This window comes from Anser brachyrhynchus (genome assembly GCF_964034855.1).
Source record: "Anser brachyrhynchus genome assembly, chromosome: 3".
Lineage (NCBI taxonomy): Eukaryota > Metazoa > Chordata > Aves > Anseriformes > Anatidae > Anser > Anser brachyrhynchus.
In genome coordinates, this window is record NC_137696.1 from 102,368,312 (window position 1) to 102,391,288 (window position 22,977).

At 36.9% G+C, this 22,977-nt stretch overlaps 1 protein-coding gene across 11 annotated transcripts in view; it reads left to right on the forward strand.

The window, feature by feature from the left end:
* CSMD1 (CUB and Sushi multiple domains 1) overlaps positions 1 to 22,977 on the forward strand; it is a 1,150,108-nt gene that overhangs the window by 62,372 nt on the left and 1,064,759 nt on the right. For 3 of the 11 annotated variants that reach the window (XM_080586630.1, XM_080586638.1, XM_080586639.1), the window contains one exon: positions 1 to 22,977. This exon is cut by the window's left edge; it is cut by the window's right edge. The exons of 7 other annotated variants lie outside the window; for them this stretch is intronic. The gene's annotated coding sequence lies outside the window, so the exon portion shown is untranslated. One more of the 11 variants, XM_080586629.1, reaches the window with a different exon arrangement.

Here is a 22,977-nt window from a genome sequence, read left to right on the forward strand (position 1 = left end):
CTCAGATCTCCTTTGGAAAAGTCACATTTTTACCAAATAAAATCTATTCAGCATTATTATTATTATTTTAACAGAGCTCCTGAGTATATTTAAACCATATGGATACTGTGGATGAAAGATGTCAGGTTTGCAGTCAATTAGTTTTAATACCTGCAAGTGCAACTACTTTTTAATTTCCATTATACAGTCCAGACTCTGCAAATTCCCATAGGGAGGACAAATCTATTTTAATCGATAGATAGAAAACAACAAGAAAAATCATCTCCACATGCTGCTATTCCAACCGTTTCATTTCCTTCCTTAGGACACTTGAATGTCCATCCATGTAGATCTTCCCCTTTGAATTCAGTCTCTACCTAGAGGTTTCTAAACAGTTCTGATATGGCTTTCATTTTGGGTTAACCCTTTTCCTTTTTCTCTGTCTGTGCTCTGTAATAGCTCAAAACACCCGTTTTGCCTAACAATGCGTTTGAAAACTTACTATTATTCTCACTATGTTCTAGGTATGGACTCTCATCATTAGTTTGCTGGAGGCAACCTCCCTTCCTTCAGAAAGCGCTTCCTAGAAATCACTTCTTCTAGCTGGCCTTATGTGGCTGATTTTCATCCTTTGGCAACTCACCGCTTATGTCAGCAGACACTATATAGTGGGAGAAAAGACTAAATATCCACATAAGACATGTGGAAAGGAAGCATCCAATATGGCAATGTTAGAATTTGACAACAGTAGTTTTTCTTTTTTCACTTATCTCCTTTTTCCACAGTGTCCATCATCATTTGTTTATCATTAGTTGGCTAATTTAGGGCTTAATTGTGCTTGAAGGGAGATTTTGGACAGAGGAGAGCTGGGAGTGTTAACATGATTCAGGGACAATCAATATATCCTGCATTTCTGTTGTGTATATTCTCAAAGCTTCCATTTTTAGAAAACGTATTGACTTACCGGTGATGTTCTTCTGTAATTCTGCTGGAAAAAGTGGCAGCGGCCATTGCTTTAAACCGTTCCCACCCCATTAGTCTTCATGTCAGGGAGTGGGGGATGCATGTTGGTAGTTATAATCGCTTTTGCGGCACAAGGGAGGCAGAGTTGTAAAAGTAAGCACTTTTGTAATGCTGATAGGGAGAGGAGAAAAGAATTTCCCTGTGTTCTCTGGTCAAACTCTTAAGCCAGTGAAAGAGAATTGCTTCTGTCACTTAAATTTTGAATAAATAAACTCTGAAATCACAGGTGAGGTAAGGGATGGTTGATATGGCTGAAGGTTTGTTGAAATAAGGATGCTTTTGAAACTGTATCATATTATACATATTCCTTGCTTTGTTTATATACATGTATTTAATATCTGCATACTAACAAGATGAGCATTTGCAACATATGCTGCATAACTTGTTTTTAAAAAGATGCAAATCCTCCACTTTTTCTCCTTTAACAGAACGTTCTGCAAAGGAAATCAGAAATTTCATAACATTTTGACCACTTTGGTGTATGCACAGGAGAAAAAAAAAAAAACTGTTATTTTGATGAAAACACATAGGGATGGTTTCTCCTGAAAAAGTATTTGGCATGTACACAATATGCCATCTGATGGTGTTCTAATTTTGTAGAAATATGTTTAAGCTAAAAATAATAATAATAAAAAAACTTGCATATACCTGATGAACAGTGGAACAAATGGTTTTGCTACACATTTATGGGTTACTCTTTAAAGGCTGGCCTTTTTGTATAACTGGAGAGCAATAGTTCTCATTAGCTTTAGAGAGCAGAGCAACCCATTTTAGACAAAATAATCATCTCCTCCAAAGAGAAATGCTTGCTCTTGAAATAAAAATGAATATTAGGATATTATTGCACTGGCAAGCTACATATCTAAAAGAAATGAAAAAAAAAAGAAAGAAAGAAAGAAAGAAAGAAAGAAAGAAAGAAAGAAAGAAAGAAAGAAAGAAAGAAAGAAAGAAAGAAAGAAAGAAAGAAAAATCCATGCTGCTTAGATTAGAAAGCAAGATTTTTCTAAATTAGTTGGAAAGAAAAAATTGCCTAGTTTGGACGGAATAGATATTGAAAAAGCTGAATGAATTCCATGGCTCAATGAACTGTATTTTGATTTACATTTAAGATTCTGTTGGATCTTTACTGAGTGCCTTCATGTCCCTTTCTTCCTGAGGACCAGGAAGATAACATACTGCATCTCCTTTTTTTAGACATACTGTTTGGAAATATATTAGGAAGGCCTGAAAGGAAGAATATATCTGTATGCTGTGTGCAACTGTTAATTGTGAGAGGGGGACGATGAATGAACCAAAGCAAAGATATATTTTTGAAGATGTTAAATCAGTAGTGTGCAAAAGGGGCAATTAGTAGTATTTTCCTAAGAGCAATTTAGATTAAATTGCTTCTGAATGCTATTTTTGTTACATGCCTGAGCTGTCTCTAAAGCAGTTTTAGGAGAGCATATATTCTGTTAGCCTGCATTTCTGAAACCAAGGTAGAAAAAAGAAAAGACTGTAGCCTGTTGCAGGCATAACACCCTGAAGATTCATGTGCTATTTATAGATTAAGTGGGCAGGAATTTCCTACCCACTCCTTTTTTTTATTTTTTTTTATTTTTTTATTTTTTCCAGTGGTTGTTCACTTGTATCTTATGGCATTTCATAATATACGCTCCGTAAAACAGAAAAATAGGATTTATTTTTTTCTTTTCAGGCAGAATTAGCATTGGTTTATGTGGTAAACATCTCAGCAAAATTTTCCTTTTGTCTCCAGGCTCTAAGTTTCTTACAATATGCAATGCCATTCTGTTGAGCATTATCTCCATTAGCTTAAACTCCTGCTTTTGTTTTACTACAATGAAAGATCTGTGCATAAACTTTGTGAGGCTCTTAAAAATGGCTCATGCCTTTGGTCTTCCATGTGCCTATTTGTAGCTGGAGCTGATAGATTTGGATATCTGTGCTGTGACGTTCAGAATATTAAGACATAAAGTCATACAATTCACATGGACAGGGAATAGTAGTGTTCTTCTCATGTACCAAATTCCCTTCTGGTAACCTCTTTTATGCTATATGGTGTTACCTGAATAGTGCCACTTATACTGATGAACACTTTCTATATAAAAAGGCTAGGTACTTTGCATTTGATGGTTTTCTTGTGTACCTCTCCATTCTGATTCACCAAAATGATTTAGCAAGTTACTGATAGAATCCTGATTATATGGTATCTTTCTTCCTTTTCAGAATGATGTGACTGACACGATGACCACCCATTAAATCTTGTCTCATGTTGAAATACCTTACATGCTATGAATTTGTAATGCTACAGTACTAGCAGCACTGCTCAAATCTAGCCTGGCTATCTTCTTATCCAGCTTACTGTTTGCATAAGAAATGACTAGTGTTTGAGACTGAGCACAGTAAAAGGGCACATTGTTTTCAGTATAATATCAACATTTCCTTGACTGGAACAGATTAGGCTACACTCAAAGTTTTTGAATCTCTGTGTCACTAAATGTGTTGAAAAAGTAGTGACTTCAGTCTCCATCCCTCCAAACTGTAAACACTTAAAATGAGACTATGAAAGAGGCAATTGCTGGGCTCATAGTATACCTGAGAACCTACCAAACCTATAGTGGTATAACACTGTGTAGGGCCCATTACTGTCTCATCTGCTTAACCAAGTTTCCTACCATACACAGCAAGAATAGGATTTTTCAGCCTTCTTGTATGTGGCAAAGTTGGGGAATTATTGATCAAGCAAAGCGCGGTTCTATTCTTCGCTACAATTATTTATGGACAGTCATTGGGTCCAGGACAAGAACTCTTTCCATGGTGGTGTACCTGTTAGAAACTGTAACTACTAGAGAACAACGCTACCATCTCTTCCCATAGTCTAGTGAATCAAATCATGCACGGTAAAGTAGTGGTTACATGAGGACCCTTCGTCTACTGAAGCAGTAGTAAAAGTTTGGGATGGAAAGTGGCTGAAGCACTTTGGGAGGATTGAAGAAGAAAGGAAGCTGTGAATTCTCTCAGGCAGAAGGATACATGAAATCCAAGTCTCCCATTTAGTGTCTTCCATACTGCTTCTGAATGGTGAAGATATGAGGCTGTCATTTGGAAGGGGATCATGATAGCTCCGGTCAGCTACTGTATTAAAAAATTTTCCAAACAAAGACTAGACATCTACCTTTAAGAAGGTGTTTCAAGCTGTTAGTTGAGAAGCAGCAAAACAAGAAATACGTATTTTAGCCGTTAGTACTGGCGCCACTGCCCATGCCAACTCATTAAGAGTTTAGACATGTCTAACCCTGTGCATTGCATTGTCATTCAGGGTGCCCCATGCAGATGCACAGATTCTGCTACCTGGACTGGGTGCTCAAGTTTCTTTATGAGTCCAGTCATTGATTTCCTTTATGCCTTGAGGAAACATTTGGATTCTTTTCAAATAGTTCTGACTAGAGGAGGAGGGAAAGCACAGGTTTGTTTCCTTTTCCTTGATAAGCTTCACAATGCAGGTAACGGTAGAGGTATTAGACAATGTTAGTGATAAATAATGATCTAACTTTGGTATCTGAGAGCTCTGCAGTAAAGAAAACCTGCCCATATGCACTGGGGGTGGAGAGAGAAGGTTTTATAACAGATTTAAAATTAGAAAACAAAATGGCCTGATTAACAGCAGTAGGAAGAGTTATGCAGAGGATGAGGGGAGAAATTAAAGGATGACATTCAAAGGCAGCTGTGAAGTATGAGAAGCTGCAGCACGCGGAGGTAGTCAAATCTAGCAGTACAGAAAGTTCTGAATGATCTGTAATGCTGGAATAAATCAGATAGTTGGGGGGGATCTTTCAAGTGGTGGATCATCAAAAATGTGGATCACCTCTACTTAGCCAGGTGGTAAACCAGTAGATTCCATCCTAGGCTAGAGCAACATATTGTTATTAAAAGTGGGTGTTGTCTAGGAAATGTGTGCAAAGATAATTCAGTCAAACTGACCTGCTGAGGATATGATTTTAGTGTGCACCAGTTTTTGTTGTTGTTGTTGTTGTTTGTTTGTTTGTTTGTTTTAGAAACAGAGTCTCTCCCCACCCCAACATTTTATTCTTCAGAAAGCAAATGTAATTCAGCTATTGCTGTCTCCATCTGAGAACGTATCTTTCACTTACCTTTCACTTATGGACGAAAGGTAGAGCTCCTTAACAAAGGTGCTTTCCAATTCTGGTCACACGGTGTAGAGAGAATGAAAGACTCTGTTGCACAGCTACATTAAGGAAACTCTTGATGCCTCAGTGAGGATCCTTATGGAGGCTTCCCTCTAGAGAGCTTTCCCGTGAAAGATCTGCTACAGTGCTAATGTGGACCACGCTCTGTCTTCTTGCTGCCCTGGACCTACCCTAACTGCCAACAAACTGCAGAAAGAGGCAACATAATGTGCCCATCTCTGAGGAGGATTGTGAAAAGGAAGTTGCAGGTGAGTAGGAGCCAAAACAGAAAGCACACAGATGAGCTACAAAGGCTGCTGCATTTCTAAATAGATGATGGCCTTCAGTGGATAGACCCTCTATATAGTAGATGTAATCCACATATAGGGGTATAAGAACAGTACTTTACCATGCTAGACTGCAGTACACCTTCTGATGGTGTTGTATGAGGTTTGAATGAGACTACCTCTCTTGAAGATAAAGACAAAAAGTTGATACTTCCTGTGCTTTTTTTTTTTTTTTTTTTTTTTTTTTACAGAATGCAGTCATACTTGCTGTTTTGTTAACTCCATCCTGCATTCAAATGCCTTTAGAAAGTTTGCCTTTTTTGTGGTGCATTTGCACCACTTTTGCACTACTATATGATGATAGGCACTAGTATCCTACGAAGAATCAGTAGAATTCTAATGCTTACCTTTTAGTATCCCAATATTTTCAGTTTACATTGTGATGCTATTTTTTATGGGGCCTTTTCTAATAGATACCCTCAAAATTTGAATTCTGATCAAAGATTCAATATTTAGACACTGTTGAGCCTGTCTAACCTCCTGGTTTTATTTATTTCTTAATAATCAGAGCAATTCTTATATAGCTTAACACCTTCAGTTGAGATAGAATACTTAATTATTCAGTAATGTAAAAAGTTTGGGGTTTTTTTTTGAAATGAAATCCTAGTTTAATGCGAGTAATGTTACTTGTATAAGAATGTTTTCATTTTCATGTCAAACATATATATTAGTAATTTCTTTTGTTTTTAGATATTAAATGCTTTATATAATGACCATAGTTGCTTCATATATTAATATTGTTCCATTCCTTTGGCAAAGATACTTTTCGTGCATATGCATATTTAATTTTGGCCTATCCATTGCCACCATACTTCTTATATTTTGGTTTTGCGTTTTGTACAGATATATTGCCTGCATTAATATGCTTCTGCCAGCAAACCATATTTTTGAACATTTTGTAGGTTATTTTGAACATTTTTTTTTTACCAGTAATGAGAAACAACTCATAGAACTTTTTAGTAGACCTCTGAAGAGTGATTTTTGAAGTGTGATTTTTTCAGATAACCTGCCATTCTTTGTATTTTTCAGAAGAATTATTTTTATTATGTTTTCTTTGAAATTTTCTACTTTTCCATGTTAAAAGAGTATAGAGGAGTTTGGCAGCAAAATATAATGTCAGGTTGTGTGCCACATTTGACTCAACTGATTTTTTTGGCTGTTTTAACTGTTACTTTCAGGCCTTCTCGTTTGAATTTTCTGAAGTTTTCTCTGATACGTCGTCCTTTGTTTCTGAATTGTGGTGCTTGAACCAGTTAGATTGAGGAAAACAATTACAAAACTCCAGAGATGGATCTCCATCTGCAGCTCACTGGGAGTGAATTGCAGCTGTTGTCTTTAGCTGTCTTAATTTCTATAAATACATGTGAATGTCAATACACACTGAATAAAATAAATTCTCTTTGCTTTGTCTTGAATAATTGTTTTACTAAAAACTTAACAGTATCTGAGGAAATAAACTGATACTATTATCTACCTCTCCTTAGTGAAAACTGCACCACCTGTGTGGTACATGATGGGTGGAAGTATAGGGAGTCTATTGCTCGTACTGGTGTGATTTGCATAGCCATTGGGATGAAGGCAGTAAGGTGCTTGTAGGAAGCTTTGTCATAGACTCATAATTTGATAATGATTTCTCTGCAGAATATTAATACTACAGGCATGGATTTTTTTTATTCTTTTATTTTTTTCTGGAAGGGGTCTTCCACATGTCCTTTGTAATCTGGGCTCTTGCCTACCTGCAGAACTCACTCAAAAATAAATGTATTTCCTATCTTGCCGTCAGTTCAAGCTGAACTGAACTTGCTCTGTACTTTATTTTCTTACCACATTTATTTGCTGTTCAGTGAAACTGCATACGACATGTTTTACTGTCTTTGTGTGGCATTCCTGTAGCTTGTACGTTATTATTATCACAAAACCCTTAACAAAAGGCGACAGAAACATCAAACAGGAGCAGAGAAGCCTGCTGGAGAGCCGAGCAGTTTTCCGGCTGCAAACTAGAGCCAAACCTCCCCACCTTCGGAAGATGTGGATAAGCGTGCGGTGCTCATTGAACGCGGGATGCTGCCGGGGCGGGAGGGGGAGAAACGTGAGCCGAGGAATGGGAACGGGGAAAACGGGGGTGGGAGGAACAGGAACGGGGGAAATGGGAGCGGGAGGGACGGGAGTGGCGCCGCGGGTGCTGCCCGCCGCGGGCGGTAGATGGCACTCGAGGCGAGGTGAAGGCGCTGCTCGGCTCCCCGCCGCCCTGGCCGCCGTGGAGAGCGCCCTGGAGGGATGCAGAGGGGTGCTGGCCTCTGCCACCTTTGATGGTGGGACCGAGGAGAAGACGCAGGCAGTGCGCAGAGCGATCCTGCCTCCCAACGGGGCTGCGTTAAGCAGAGCGTGAGCCTGCGTGATGTTGATTTTGTTGCTGAGCACGACGGAAAGCCTCATGTCTTCGTACACCCGTGTGATTAATTTGAGGCCTTTGAGAAGGTAAGACTGCCCAGTTGGCTGAGAAGAAAAGCTATGCACGCAAAGTCTGGGTTCCAATGAGGCAGCCGTAATGGAACATAAGGAAGTAACTTCTTTATTAGATAATGTAGTACAAATGTATACAACTGAATGTATACTAATATCAGGCTGGTTCTTTGATGGTCTGAAGTAAAACTGCAAGAATTTCTTCAAAATCAATGTCCTAGTTGTTGGTCATTCAGTGGTACAAATCCCTCCCCTCCCCAAGGAAAAAAAAAAAAAAAAAAAAAGGAAGGAAAAAGACAATCATCTATTATAATAGTTTTGGGTGTTTTGCTTTTGGGGTTTTGTTTCCCTCTTCCCTCTGTTCTCCCTCTTCAAAGGAGAAGCACTTACTTGATACGATAACAGGGGCATTTGTACATCCTCAAATAAAATTAGGGATGAAATGTGCAAAACAATAGCTTAGTTAGTTCTCCTTACATGGTCTTACAAACATATTCATCCCCTCTAAAATCAATCTTTTTACGGGCACTGAGGGATAAAATGAAAAGAAGCTGCTTTTTCATCAAATTAATTATTTCCCCAAGCTTTGTATCTTTCTGATACTACCATAGCCAGAGTGGTTGTTCTGGATTAATGCTGTGTTTAGTCAAAACACGAGTACTGTTTCCTCTACTGTAGGAGCTGCTTTAGAAAACACAGGACATACTAAAATAAGAGACATTTTGCATGTTCTTTTGTTGTTGTTGCTTGTTTGTTTGTTTGTTTGTTTTTCTTTTGAAGTAGGGTGTGTGGCAGAAGTAAACTGATAATATTGAACACGGGCACCACATGTTTCAAAATCCTACAATTGAGAAATGGTAGACATTAGAATGCTGGAATACAGCACCTTTTGCATCCTATTTAATGTAATAGCTGTTATCCTGAACTAAAATATGACATGGCATTGGCAGACCCATGTGCCCTCTGTAAGAATAAGGTCATGACTACACTGCATTCCTGTAATGCTCAGTAGTTGTACGTGCTGTTTGAACACATATTTTTTTGCAACCTCCATTTCAGGGCCACATCTTAAAAGGTTTTATAAGATTCTTGGCAGTGGAAAAGATGCATTTCTAAAATTCAGTAAGGCAGCTTGGAAGTAGGATGTGCAAGATGTGGCACTGAGTTGAGATTCTCCTTTGTTAATGTAAAAATGGTAATGAGCAGAAAGAATCCTCAGGCTGTGATTTGTGCTCTTTTTTTGGAAAGATTCTTGACCTTTTTTCCCATGAGAAGAGCCTGTGAGGCTTCTTAATACATCCTGCTTTGCGGGCAGAATTATTCCATCTTTCTGCTTGCTTCCTTAGCAATGTCTTCCACCATTTATTTGGGAGAGGCACTGGAAAGATATTTTTGCTTAATTAAATATTTTTTAAAAGTTATCAGAATTCATGAGAAAAAAATGCCAACACATCTGTGATTTTTTTCCAGATGTTTCCTGAAAATCTTTTTCCTCTGATAAAACATTATTAAAATCAGAGAAGTGTATTTGCACAGCCTTCCTCAAAATAAGTTTTTTCTTAAATCATTTCATCAATCATTCATCAGAAAAGGAAACTATGCATATAAGGATGAGAGGGAGGAAGGAATGCAAGTCATAGCTGTAAAATTGATATTCTTTAACATGCTGATTTGTTATGACTCCAATTTGCATTATACGATACTTTTTGTGGGCAAGTTACTAATCTATTAGTGCTGCATAATGCCAAGCATGATAACCATTACCTAATGGAAAGGTCCCTTACACAATCAAGCTTTAAAAGTAGCTATATTGCAGGTGACGAATTGTAGGCGAGAGAGGTACGTGAGGAAAAGAGAATATGACATCTGTTCTACCTCCTGAGATAGATAAAGTGATTAGATGATTCCTAATATTCTACCTTAATAAGAAGCAGCCTAAACTTGGCTACAGTTTGGACAAATAGGAATCATGTAGTTAAAATGATAGAGACTCTGTTTTTGTTTTTGTTTTTTTTAATTTTATTTTTTTGGGGGGGAGGGGGTGGAGAAAGAAAAAGAAAGAAAATGAGATTTCCCCAGATTTTGTGTTAGATCCAACAGTTGCAGACATGACTTGGCTGGAAGGCTTACAAGTAGAATACGAGCAGACTTAAAAGTATATTTGATGGTGTCTTATGTAACACCTTAATAATTCCTTAGAAAAACATTGTAATATTAGTCATGTCATTTCTCTAGCCTACTGTAAGGATAAATTTTTAAGCTGAACTTTTTGTGAATAGATTTAAGGTTTATTCTAACTAGGGTTTTCAGTGATATATGATTTAGCCAGTGTATGTGCATTAATTGTAATAGAGGCTGTATGGATCATCTTCAGCATCTGGACCAGGTGCAGCAAATTCTGTGGGAAATGCTTGTAGAAAAGTGCAGATTAAACACACTGTTTATTAAAAGAGTAGGAAGAGACAACTGCAGCTAATACGTGCCTTGCCCATTGGCTAGATGGAATAGCAGCTGTAACTTTGAATGGTGATTCGTAGCCAGGAAAAATTCTCATGAATCCCAGTCTGAGATGCAAAGAATGTAAGAAGGGAGCAAGTGAACAGGCCCACGTACAGGCTCCCTTCTTACTGGTATGCAAGCAGCTTCTGAAAAGATGAAACTATAGAAAAAGGATGAACATCAGAGATTTGACCTTATTTTTAATGAAAACATTGCACCCGTGCTTTACCATTTATGTGATTGCTCATTTGAAATAAAATAAGATGGAGGGATGAGGAACTGCAAATTTCCCAGTTGTTCAAGATACTGGAAAACATATCTTTAGCTACATATTTTTTGCCTCTTAAAAATCATGTGGAAATCATGCATTTCCTTAATACTGAGCAGTCCTTAGAGCTAGCCCTGTTCTACAGGGTGTTCTGACCACACTGAGAAATCTTTTATTCCTATTGGTATTCAAACATCTGAATATCTTTAAAGGGCAACCATTGCAGAATTTACAATATTTACTCCATAGGCTTGCCTTGAAACATCAGAATCTTTCAATTCTCCTTGTAAGCACTGATGTTACGTGAAAAACAGAGGTCTGCTGATGTTGATAAACTCTCTGTTTGTCTGTATGGTGACCTGAATACTTCCAATCAAATGCAAGATAGCAATGTTATGTTTCCCTGTTTTCTTGTACTAATCTACAGTTTCATGCAATTTAGACTTGATGGAGAAATGGTGGACAAAGCATGACATACTTTATTTTATGAACTCAGCCACAATTTTCTTCATGTTACTATTGGACATTACTAAGAGGCAGCCTTCTAAAGTCATGTGGAAATCTTGTACAGTTTTCTGCAAGGGAAAGTTTTCCTGCTTAGTTCCAGACAGCAACATTTGCTAAAGAACTGTAGAATATGTGAGTTGATTCTGGGCTCAAATCCAAATGCACACCTTTGCTATTTTGAGTTGAGATGTAGGGCAGGATCATTTTGTATATCCACCCTGGAACAGTATATTTTGACCATATCTTTTGGCTGAACAACTCTGAAGCCAGAGCGAAGGTTGTATGTACAGCACTCACATTCAATTATTTTGATTTAGCCTAAGGTGATTTATGTCTTGGAGCAAGCAAACACTAACAGGTACTACATCTGTATGAAGTACGCTGATGAAAGATGATATTGTTGCTCTGAGACACTGATGAATTCTCTGCAACAGTTCTCTGAGCTAGTGCGTTGTGCTTTTTGCTAGAAAGGAACAACAGCTCTGTAATGTTTCAAGTGTGTTCCATGTACAAAGTAAATTCTCCTGTATCCCATCTATCATGAAGGTTCTGCTCTCACTAACACTGAAGATAAACTAGTAGAAAATTTTGTGGATGTTCTTTTATGATTGATTGACTTTTCCCATGGGTTTCCCATGGGTTGGAAAAGAGCCAAGGTCTCCTGATTCCTCTTTCGACATCTAATTCTGGAATCTTTCTTCCTTCTTCCTTTCTCTTCCTCGTTTCAGTATGGAAGTACTTCTTCCTCTGTTCTTTCTGCAACAGTGTTGTTTTTCATAATAAGATTGCAAGGAGAATTTGAACACACTTTCAGTCAAGTGCGATATTATTTTTATCTTCCTCTTGAAAGCTGATTCTATGTGAATTCTGCCTACATTCTTCCAGAAATCATCAGCCTCTTCTAGAGAATGTTGACCTACATATAAACCAATAAAACTCTAAATGAAAGGTGCTTAACTCATTATGAAATGACTCAAACTGTCCTTTTACTTCTCTCAGTTGTGCATATCGTTCCTCCCTTTTATGCATACAACTTGTACATGTTGATCTTTCTATAGGCTATAGACTTGAAATATTCAGAGGTCAGAAAAATCAACCTGGTCCGATCTGGTATGTTAATGGAATAAACATGGCTTAGGTTTAAAGTCATGAAAGCCTCTGGATCATTTCTTACACACAGAAAAGAATTTGGATCCTTTTATTATTAGTCTTACTAAATCAAAGTTCAGATCCAGCAAATCTGTAAACGACAATCCAATCCAATAGCAAGGTGCATATTTTAAGTTTGAACTGCTTTTGTGCAATTCCAGTCTCTGGAATATATGAAAAATAATATTTAGCTGCTGCAAACTTTCAGTTTCTTTTTTCCCTCCTTTGTTTTAAACTTTGTTGGTCCAACAGTGTTGTGTTGCACTGTGCAGTTTATGTGGGCAAAGGAAACCTGCCTCTTGTGTGGAATCTGTGTTTTACATAATGGATGTGGTTAGAATGTGTTACTTTAATTGAAATCTTAACAGTCTAATCACAAAGCTATTATTATTCCAGTTACAATCAGGCTAACACTCATAGCCCAAATTATCTAATTATCAAAATAGCCCAATTAATATTACTACGTTTTATTACTATACATACACTATACACATTACACATTACTGTGCTACCCCTGTTTCCTGGTGCTAGGCTCTCCTTTGCAATGTGTTGTTATGGCAGGACTTCAGCATCCCAGGTTCCTCACCTAAAGAAAAACAATGTTGAGAGTGGAGGTTTCTTCCTCTCTGCTCTTGGTCATCTTGGATTATTTTTATACTTCTGCTAATATTGCCTGCTTGGTTTTCCTTGCTTCATTGGCCCAAAGTTCTCATTATATATGTTGAATACTTTTTTGTTTGCTTGTTTGTTTTCATCCTCCAAAACTGTTTTTAATAGTGCCCAAAGTTGAATTACTTAAGTAAACAGTAATTGCTGATTGATTATGTGTTTGGAGTCAGTGGGTCTGTAGAGTCAGTCTGTGCCTGTATCTTCAAGGTCTCTGCTATAATCCTGTGTTCATAACCCAATAAACTACTTCATCATTGTAGCACCCCAGATCACTCTACACAGAAGAAATATGTCACATTTATTATGTTTATAGTCATTACACTACATGATTGCACTAAAGGTAAAAGCAAATTAAGCACTAGCCACCTGATCATTGGGCAATTGCCCGTTAAAGCTGAAGCAAGCTAAAATAAGGTAAAGCCAAGAGAAACTGTGACAGCCTGAAAAGTCCTGCGATGTGCAGTATTAAACTGATGCAAATCTTCTTGCCTTTTACTAGTAACGGCAATACCATGTTTCTTGGGCTTCAGGGCTAGTCTGCCTGGAATCTTGATGTTATATAATATATATAAGGGTGGTCAAAAGTTATTTTAAAATAAGTCATCATGGTCGTTTACAGCAATATCATATTTCTTCTACAATTACAGATCCCATTTTAAAAATTTATAGTGAAGTCATCAAATTTTACTCTGCAATGAAACTCGGTATATTGCTTTCCAAATCAGGATGAGTTACTTTCATTTTAGTTCATATTTATTGGCTGCTTTTAAGTAAAACAGGCAAAAATTATGAAACTCTGGATTCAGAAGCAATTCCTCTATAGCTTAAAAATATCCAATATTAAAATGTAGGTTGTTAGTATATAATGGGAGTTGTACGTTGGGTTATTTTTATATATCCATGTATGTATTTTTAGTAAGTGATAAAGCAGTAGAGTTACTGAGCTTTGAAAAGCAGTGCTTACAGTTTATAATAGCTCAATGAGAGAAAAATAATGTTTCTTGCACTCCTGTGAACCTTTTGCTTCTTCCTTGGAAAGAAAAAAACCAAACTGTTCTTATGCTATCAGAATGCTGGCTTTATTTAGTAAAAAAAAAAATGCTCACATGATATTTTAATTAGGAAATAATTTTAAGATAAGAAAATTCCTTGAGAGTACTCTTCAAAAGAATTGTATTCTCAAATATGTTTTTATGAAGTAATTACAAAAGATTAAAAGTGCAAGCTATAGTGATGTGAGAATGCATTTACCTGATTAGGTGTCTCCAGAAAAATCAAGAGGAGCGTTCCTTAGCTTTGGAAGGTCAGATGTTTGAAATGGTTAAATCTGGGGCACATCACCTACAGCCACATATCCCATATGGCACCCACTTGCCTCCCCCCTGCCCCATGCATGAGATGTACTGACACAAGCATAAGGGAATCCTCCGTGAGTTCTGTACTTGTAGAGACTGCAGAGCTGTGCACTAGGTGCAAAGATAATCAAATGTGCAATTACACCATTTTTTCAAGTAAACTGGTACCCACATGACAATTACATCAAATACATTGCTAAAAATTACCACAAATGCAAAAGGAGATTGAATTTTGGTTGCTATGGAAACTGTAACATGCAGCTTCCTGACTTAATGTGCACAAAATTGCATCCTTAATATCACACTGATATACGTTCTTGCTTTTTTTTTTTTTTTTTTTTGTACTTCAGTAGGTGAAGATGGAGTCTGTGTAATAATATATCCATTCAAGTTATACATCTCTGTCAGCGTGCCATCTGGTATTTCTTGTTAATTGCAGGGCACGTGTACAGGTTTACAGATATTTCACTATATAAATGGTGCAGAGGAATATTAAGTGTTCTTAACAGATGTTTCTTAAAAAGGAAGGAAGATGATTTACCTGAAAAATGTATTTTATAGGGGGGCCACTGGATGTTCATGGCCAAATTAAAAAATAACTTAAGTGGAAAACAAAGATCCTTGAGAAAGCCTAGTAAAGAGGGTGAAATTTATTTTCACCAAGGCTTATGAGCATTGGTTTGGGCACATGCAGATACCTTGAAGTGACTTACACTTCCCCATATAGATAGCTATGGCACGTTAGGTGTGAAAACGTGTCGTAAGAAAACTTCATTGAGAGCCACTCATTTGCGAATCTGGTTACTTCCTTATGCAGGAAGAGCACAGTAGGATAACCATACCTGAAACAGTGGAGAAGCACTTTGCTGCAGACCCAGACCCAGTTTAGGATGTGTGCAGTTGCACACAGGGTAACCTCCTCTTTGTCAGACATGGCATGAAGTGGTGCGCTGTTATGAGCAGATCGTTACCAGCACCTTTGCAGATAACTTCAAACCTCTTCAAATTGTCTATGTTACACTGCATTAACATGACTTTCTAACATGCCCTGAAATATTAATGCATTAAAAAGATAATAAAATACTTTGGAACTTTGACACAATGCGAGATTCAAAGTAATTATTGTTTTGTAGGCTCTCTAGGGCTTGTGACTTGATGCTATGAGAGCAGAACAGCTTTTGGTTGCAAAAAAAAATAAAGTGCATCTTGAGAGAATGATTGAAAATGTGGATGGAGTAGAGCAGGAAACCATAAAATTACATTTGTTATTGTGAATCTATATGCAAGCACAGTACTGGAGCTCCCAAGACAGAGGCTGATAAATGATTCAAACCTAGACTAGGATTGTTTGAACCAGCAATTCCCAATAGTGCTGTTTTGGTAGTAATGTTTTTGTAAGATATAGTATAGATAGGGCTCTGGCAGTTTTAATCACTCTGTATGACCTTGGTCTGATCAAGGTTGCACAACAGTTCTTAAAAATGTGTCTGGGCATTGTCTATAGAACAGATCTTAGTAGATCTGCGTTTACTGGACCCTCTTTCATTAGCAATTACTTGTCCAAGTAAGATCCCAGTGCCATTTACCCCCCCTAAATAGCAGCTGGCAGGTAGAAGCTACTTTAACACCACCTGTCAACGTGAGCAAAAGGAACTATGTCGAATTCTGAATATTCAAGCTCTAACAATAGGAGGACATCAAACCTGCATTCAGAAGCCTCAGTTTTCACTTATATGAAATGTGAATGTGAAATGTAATTTCATTGCCATATAGATTTTTATTTTTTAGAGCAAACCCTGCAAAAGCACAGCCTTGTTTAATAACAATGGAACTGAATATTAGCTTTTTAATATTGGTTATTATAGCTCTGTATATTATAAAGTCAGTTTGTTTAAGTGAGTTCAGGTTTACTTTTTATTCTTTTTTTCAGGGGCCTCATTACAGTATTTTTATGAACTATATTTTAATTCTAGCAGTTAAACTGTGTCACAGTAATATCTCTTTCCCAAGAGGTTATTAATATATATGAGAAAGTATGGCATGCAGAGTCATGTAGTATTTTCAATTTTATTTTATTTTATTTTATTTTGCAACTATAGCTGTATACTGTTAATTTCTATTTATGAGGTCATATTACTAACTCTTTTTAAATGTTTGGATCATTGTTATGCCAAAAAAAAAAAAGAGTTTTACTCTCATAAACCTCCTGGTAAGGAAAAAAAAAAAAAAAGTGGGTTATAAGTTTTCTTTAAATTTATTTCTGTATATGTTCAGATTTTTTTTTTGATGGTTTCTTTTTTTGGCAAACATTTGAAGTCAAAAAGGTTTTTGGCATAGCTGGCATAGCTGCTAGATGTATTTGCATGAAATGTGAAATTCTATAATTTTTATGGCATTTAACATAAATGATCCTTTGGAAAATTTTGCAGCTAGAGCTCTTTCATACTATTTTTTAAAGCATCAGTCGTCAACCAGTTAACTGCAGTAATGGCATAGGTCATTACCTTATTCCTAAAATGGTGTAAAGTTTGCAAATAACATTTAGTGTTTTTTAATAAAAAAAATTTATGGCACTCTGGGTACATCTGCAAGTGAGTTTCAAGGAGATGATTTGGTCCTGATTTTCAGTGGCTGACTGCATTTGCACTGAGAAGGTGAAGGTGTCACCTGTAACTCCAGCTAGCTTTAATTTATCTGTCTTGGCTCTTGATAGCAATGAAATTAGGTATAGGCTTCATTGCCAAATAAATATATGGCACTACACATACTTCCAATGCTAAATCTCTTTTTTTTTTTTTTTGGTGGAAACCATTAAAGTCAGCAGCAACAAAAATCTTTCAAATATATCCCTTTGTCCTGGAGAGAGAGCTGGGAAGAATGCTTGTGTCTGATCACAGGTACTGAACACAAGCATTGCCCCTGTTACCATCTGACTGAACTCAGGGGGCTCTGCTGGGTGTCATCTGCAGGGAGCTGTGTGTGGGCCCTACCAGCTCAGCAGCTGCTCGGAGGTGCAGCGGCATGGACTAGGCCTCCTGGAAGCTCTGTGCTTCTTGCACCTCCTTGCAAAAATATTTGCTATCTTCTCTGGGTGCTGGGTTAGTTTTCCTGTGTGTTTGCAGGAAGGGCTGTGGAGTGCTTGTGCAGCTGTTCGCTTCCACTGGCTGCGTCTTGTCTTCTCTTTTCAGCTGAAGATTAGGATTGTTTGTATTACAGTTTTCAGAAATGTACAAGTAATTTATAGTTAAGTTCTATATAGTTACTATCTTAAAATAATTATTTTAGTGTTGAATGGCAGGGAGAAAGATGCTCTTTCTCCTAATTACCAAAATTCTCCACAAACTAGATGAAACATTTCTGCTCTGTGCTATATTGATACAGGGGAAGGAGTAAGAAGCAGCTGAGGAATTTTGTCAGCGCTTGGATCACTGTATTGCAAAATCATCACAGTGACTTTGTGATTGTCTCCTGTGTACCCTTGTTGTGCCAGGTACACAAGCATAACAACAGAATGCAGGAATAGGCGATGCCAGGAGGAATTGTAAAGGGCATGGAATTACCCACTTCCCTCGGGGTGGTAGCTCTGCCTATGCTGCTAATACTCACATGAGAAACAGTGCCTAGTTCTGGTGCCTTATTTGTTCCCCACAGTTTGAGATATGTGTTCTTGAAAAAGGAGAGGTTGGAGAACCATCAGGTTCCTTTTTAAACTGATTTCACAAAAGCTCAATTAAATGGTGATTTGATCTTATGCAGCACAAATGTTATTTGCCTGGCAGAAGTAACAGTGGGACTTCAGGCTGAGTAGCACTTTCCTACAGAGGTTTGGACATGTTTCGTAGGCATGTCTACTGTAAAATATTTCAGCTTTCATTTGTATCCTTACAAAGGTCGTGTAGAATAATAGAACAGAATGTACAAGTATTTAACTGAGAACTGTATCTGTATGTGCCTGAAGGTGTTTTTAAGTACTGAAGCTGATACCTAACTCCTACTGGATATAGGATGAAATTTGGAACAGGCATATGCATAGGCTATATGCAACTTAGAGGCATATAGCCTCCTTTTAAGTCCAGCCATGGGTGTTTGTTCCTGTCTATTCTGAGTGCCTGCTCAAATTAGAACATGAGTTTTACTGTGAGGAATGCAGGCCTATTGAAAATGTGCAGTTCAAGTCAATGTTCAGAAAACAAAGTGGCCACTGTGCATCAGATTTGGGAAGATGGCAGTGACCTCCAAGTTTGTTCTGCACGTGCAGGAAGCCTCACGAAGCTGAAAGAAGAGCAAGCTGATTGTATGAGTTTCCTATGCATCTTTTTCATCTTTTCTGAAACTGCTGCTTCATTCCTCATACAGCTCTTATGCTGATGTCATAAACCTAGCAGTTTGGTATGACATAATTCCACTCTCTGTGAATTAGTGATGGCAGTTAGATTGCTACTATTATTGATAGTGCCTGCAGGCAGGGAGCCATTAAGGTGTCACAAACTTAGCAACCTGCTATGACATAATATTAACCTTTTAAATTTAGTGTTACAGTTAAGTTGCATCCCAAGGGTCCCTACTTTAGTGCCGTGTGTATGTATGAGCATAGGATACAACTTTTTGGAGAACTAGTAAGCTTTGTATTTCTTACTGCATTTGATTAACAGCTACAGCAGCACATACAGCAGAAATATTTTCCTTTTTTTTTTTTTAAGTAGAAGATGACAAGTAATATGAGAACATCTTTTCAAAAGTTTTTGTAGTATCATTAAGAATGGATGAGTAAAATAACTGTGAATCGAACCAAACTGGAGAAAGACAATTTTTTGAAAAAAGTGTAGCTAAAACTTGCTCTACAACAGTCAGTCTACAAATGATTGTGACTGTCTTCTTACAGCTGTCTCTCTATTTTGGTGTTTAATGGCTATAGAAAAACTTAAACCCTAAATATATAGTATAAAACTAAAGTATAAAGTATAAACTAAATATATTATAAATACTATATATATATAGTATAAATACTATATATGTATTATATATTATAAATATTATAAAGTATAAACTAAACCCTAAATATATAGTATATAAGATAACAGTTTTAACTTGTGCAATAATTTTACATTTTGAGATTGGTGAAAGGGAATGGAAGGGCTTTAAGATATGCCTGCACAGTGCTCCGAGTATATGGAAGTTCAGCGAATTCTTGTTTACTGTTGATATTCTGAGTGCCATGGGAGCAGTAAATCAGACTACTGGCATGTGTGTGAAAGCTCATTTGCCAAAGGACATCCTTTTGATGCATTAGCTAGCTAAAAATGCAGAGAAGAGTTGGGCAGAATTCTTCAAAGGGTCAGGAATTTATTTATTTATTTATTTATTTATTCATATAACATCACCAACTCCTTGGACTCCCTAAGATATAAGCAATTTTATACCTTTAGTCTTTAAAAGGTCTCCACAGCAAGTTAGGCACTGGTTTTCAGTATGCGAAAACATTCCCACTTGCTGGGATTCAGCTTAATTCAGCTTGCGTGTACAGAAATCTCACCTGCTGATTTCGAACCGCAGGTTTGGAAAAAAAATGTCTGTGTGAGTTTTCAGGGTGTGTGGATTACACACAGTAGCATACTTAGCTAAAGAGGAAAAGAAACCAGACACCATACTGAGGTTTCTCTCTTTGAGAGCAACCAGAATGCTTTGTGACCAGATGTGAAATCAGAACTTACAAGTAGAAGCAGGCAAGGAACAACATTAGTCACCTTAAGCCAGACAATGTGTCATCAAAACCAGCTTGTCCAGATGTCTAGGTTGTAAAAACAGGAGTCCAGTGGGCAGCGCAGACAGAAAATGATTTTCTAAGGAACATTGGGTAAAACGTGAAAGTCAAGGCAAGTGAGATACCAACACCCACATGCAGCTACTGCTGTGAGGACAGGAGAAACCTACACAACCCACCAAGCAGGAAACCAGTGGCTGTCAAAGCCAACAAATAAACCATACAGTGGACAGCAGTAGAGATATTAGGCAGTCTAGTGGCAAAACCATTTAAAACAAGCATGAGAAATAAGTGTTGCTTTTCAGTAAATCTTCTGGAGATGCTAAGAGTAGCCAGTACTAACGAAATTACACGTTGAGGAATATTATGATGTTGAGTTTACATATCTTCTTTGAATATTTTTTCTTCTTCAGTAGCATGAAACAAAAATCAAGGAAACAAAATTTCTCCTACTGGGTTGTTCACCTGCTGCCTATTGGTGTTGCTCTCCTGCTGTCTTCTCCATCTGCTTTAAATTCATTTCTGAAATGTGTCCTCCTTAAAAATAAGTTCTTATTAATTTCTTAAGGAACAAATTAAGAAATAGCGAACACAGAGACATTTTGTTGAATTACAAGCAATTAGAACACAATGGGGAGAGGAACAGGAAAGAAAAACATTATACCAATTATGAATATTCTAAAAATAAATTAAAAAAAATCTGTCAGATCCTGACAGTCATATAAAATTTTTAATTTGTCTTCTCCTGGGAAAATTACCATTCTAATTAATGAAAATTTTCATTAGTGGTGGCTTTAGAATTTTACTTGGAGTAACTAAAATACTGTCTAAGATAATAAATAGTAGTTCAGAAATGTGACAGTACATTAACCATGAAGTAACACATAAGAAATAGTCTACTTCAGCAACACTTTCACTTTTACTCACTTACTTTAAATTTTACATATTTTGTTTACATGGGAAAATGAAGGCTGTCCATGAAGGGTCTTTAGCCCTTTATATCTTTCATACATAAATATACCTTTAACAAATGAGTAAATTTCATCCCATTTTGTATACCCAGTATGATTTTTTATATACCCAGTATGATTTTTTTTCAATCCATTTTCTCACTTCATTCTGAGGAAAGGAAAGTAAGGAGTGTCACTTTTTTCTGCTCACAGTTCTTTCAGTATACTGATATTATGCATCTCTTCCCTATGATTTTTGGTATACGGTGTTGCCTCTGAGACTACATATCAGAATACAAGGACAAGAAGTTTTTTATGCTCAGTTTTATTCCTACTTTATGTACTAGTGTAGCTCAGCCAAAGTGAAAGTGAATGGAAAGAGGATAGTTATAATTGAAGGATAGATTGCATACACTATGAAATTACTATTTTTTTAGGAACTACAACCTTTTGCACTAAAGTATGTAGCACTAGTAGTGTAGCTTTGAAATTAAGCATGATGAGATTTACACACTGTGTTAACCTTGCTTAAGGTTCTGAAGGAAGAAAATTCTCCACACAAAATTTGTTCAGAATTTCATCTTCAGTATGCTGACTGAGACTGAAGACACATGTTTTAGTCCAAGCAAGAGTGAGTGCAGGAGGCTTGCTGACTTCTGAATATTCCTGTATGTTGAGTGACTATTGCGAGGGCTTGTCATCAGCTAACAGTGGGACATTCATCAGATCTTTGGCCTTCTGCTTCCCTGCCTGTTTCAATATGATGGGCTCTGCTTTCTCCATACTTTTCTTGCCATCTCCACTTGCTCTTTTCTCTAGTATTTTTACATTTTATTTTTTTTTAAGCATAATATTACTTATGTTTTTACATAATATAGGATAAATTATGTTTGCCTGTTCTACTTGCTAGAGAAGTGCACTGCTTTATGGAAACATGATTATCAACAGATGGATTTATATAAAGGTCCATTAGTCTTGTAGGGAAGAGTCTTCCACATTGCAGAAAAAGGTTGTTTCTTTTATTGCCATTCTGTTTTTTGCAGAACTAATGAAATATCAAGGAGCCATAGAAAACGTCAACATGTTAACATTCACTTATATTTAAAATGTACAAAACATATTTTGAGGATTGCTGATGCTGTCAGGTACTAAAGGACACTTGTGAGTGAAATGAAATAAGCAAAAATGAAGAAATCACAAATGAAAAACTCTGTTTTTTCTTCTACATTTACAGAAAGAAAGCATTTTAATCATCCATACACCATCTGTAAACCATACTACAGAATGCTGGTTGTGTGAAGTTCATGCTTTCAGAAGGGATTTGGGTATTCTAAAAGTCTACTATCAACACTGTTCTTGCATTTAATATAGGTATTTGAATGGAACAAAATAAGACAATTTTTCAGTAGTCGATAGAAATTCCTTATAGGGCAAGTTGTGAATTTGTAGATGCCTCAAGATTATGGGCTGGCAAATATGAATAAGCATTAGGTTGGGCCCAGATGATAACCTTGAGCTGAGATGACCTGTCATTCTGATGAAAAGTTTTGGCTTTAAATGTGCTGCTGTAATGTAAACGTCGTGGTTTGCAACACTACTTCTGCCTGGAAAGTCCATGCTCAAAGCTTTGAAATAGTGATTTGATTTCAGGGCTGCAAGGAAAAAGCAGGTTAGTTGAAATCTTTTCTATTTTCTTTTTTGGTTCATCCTATCTACTCTAGTAAAATACATGGCTTGCTTGCTGGTCATTGGCTGCTCGATTCATAGACAGAAAATGATATGTCATGGGATTGTATATTAAAAAAAAAAAAGCCAACATA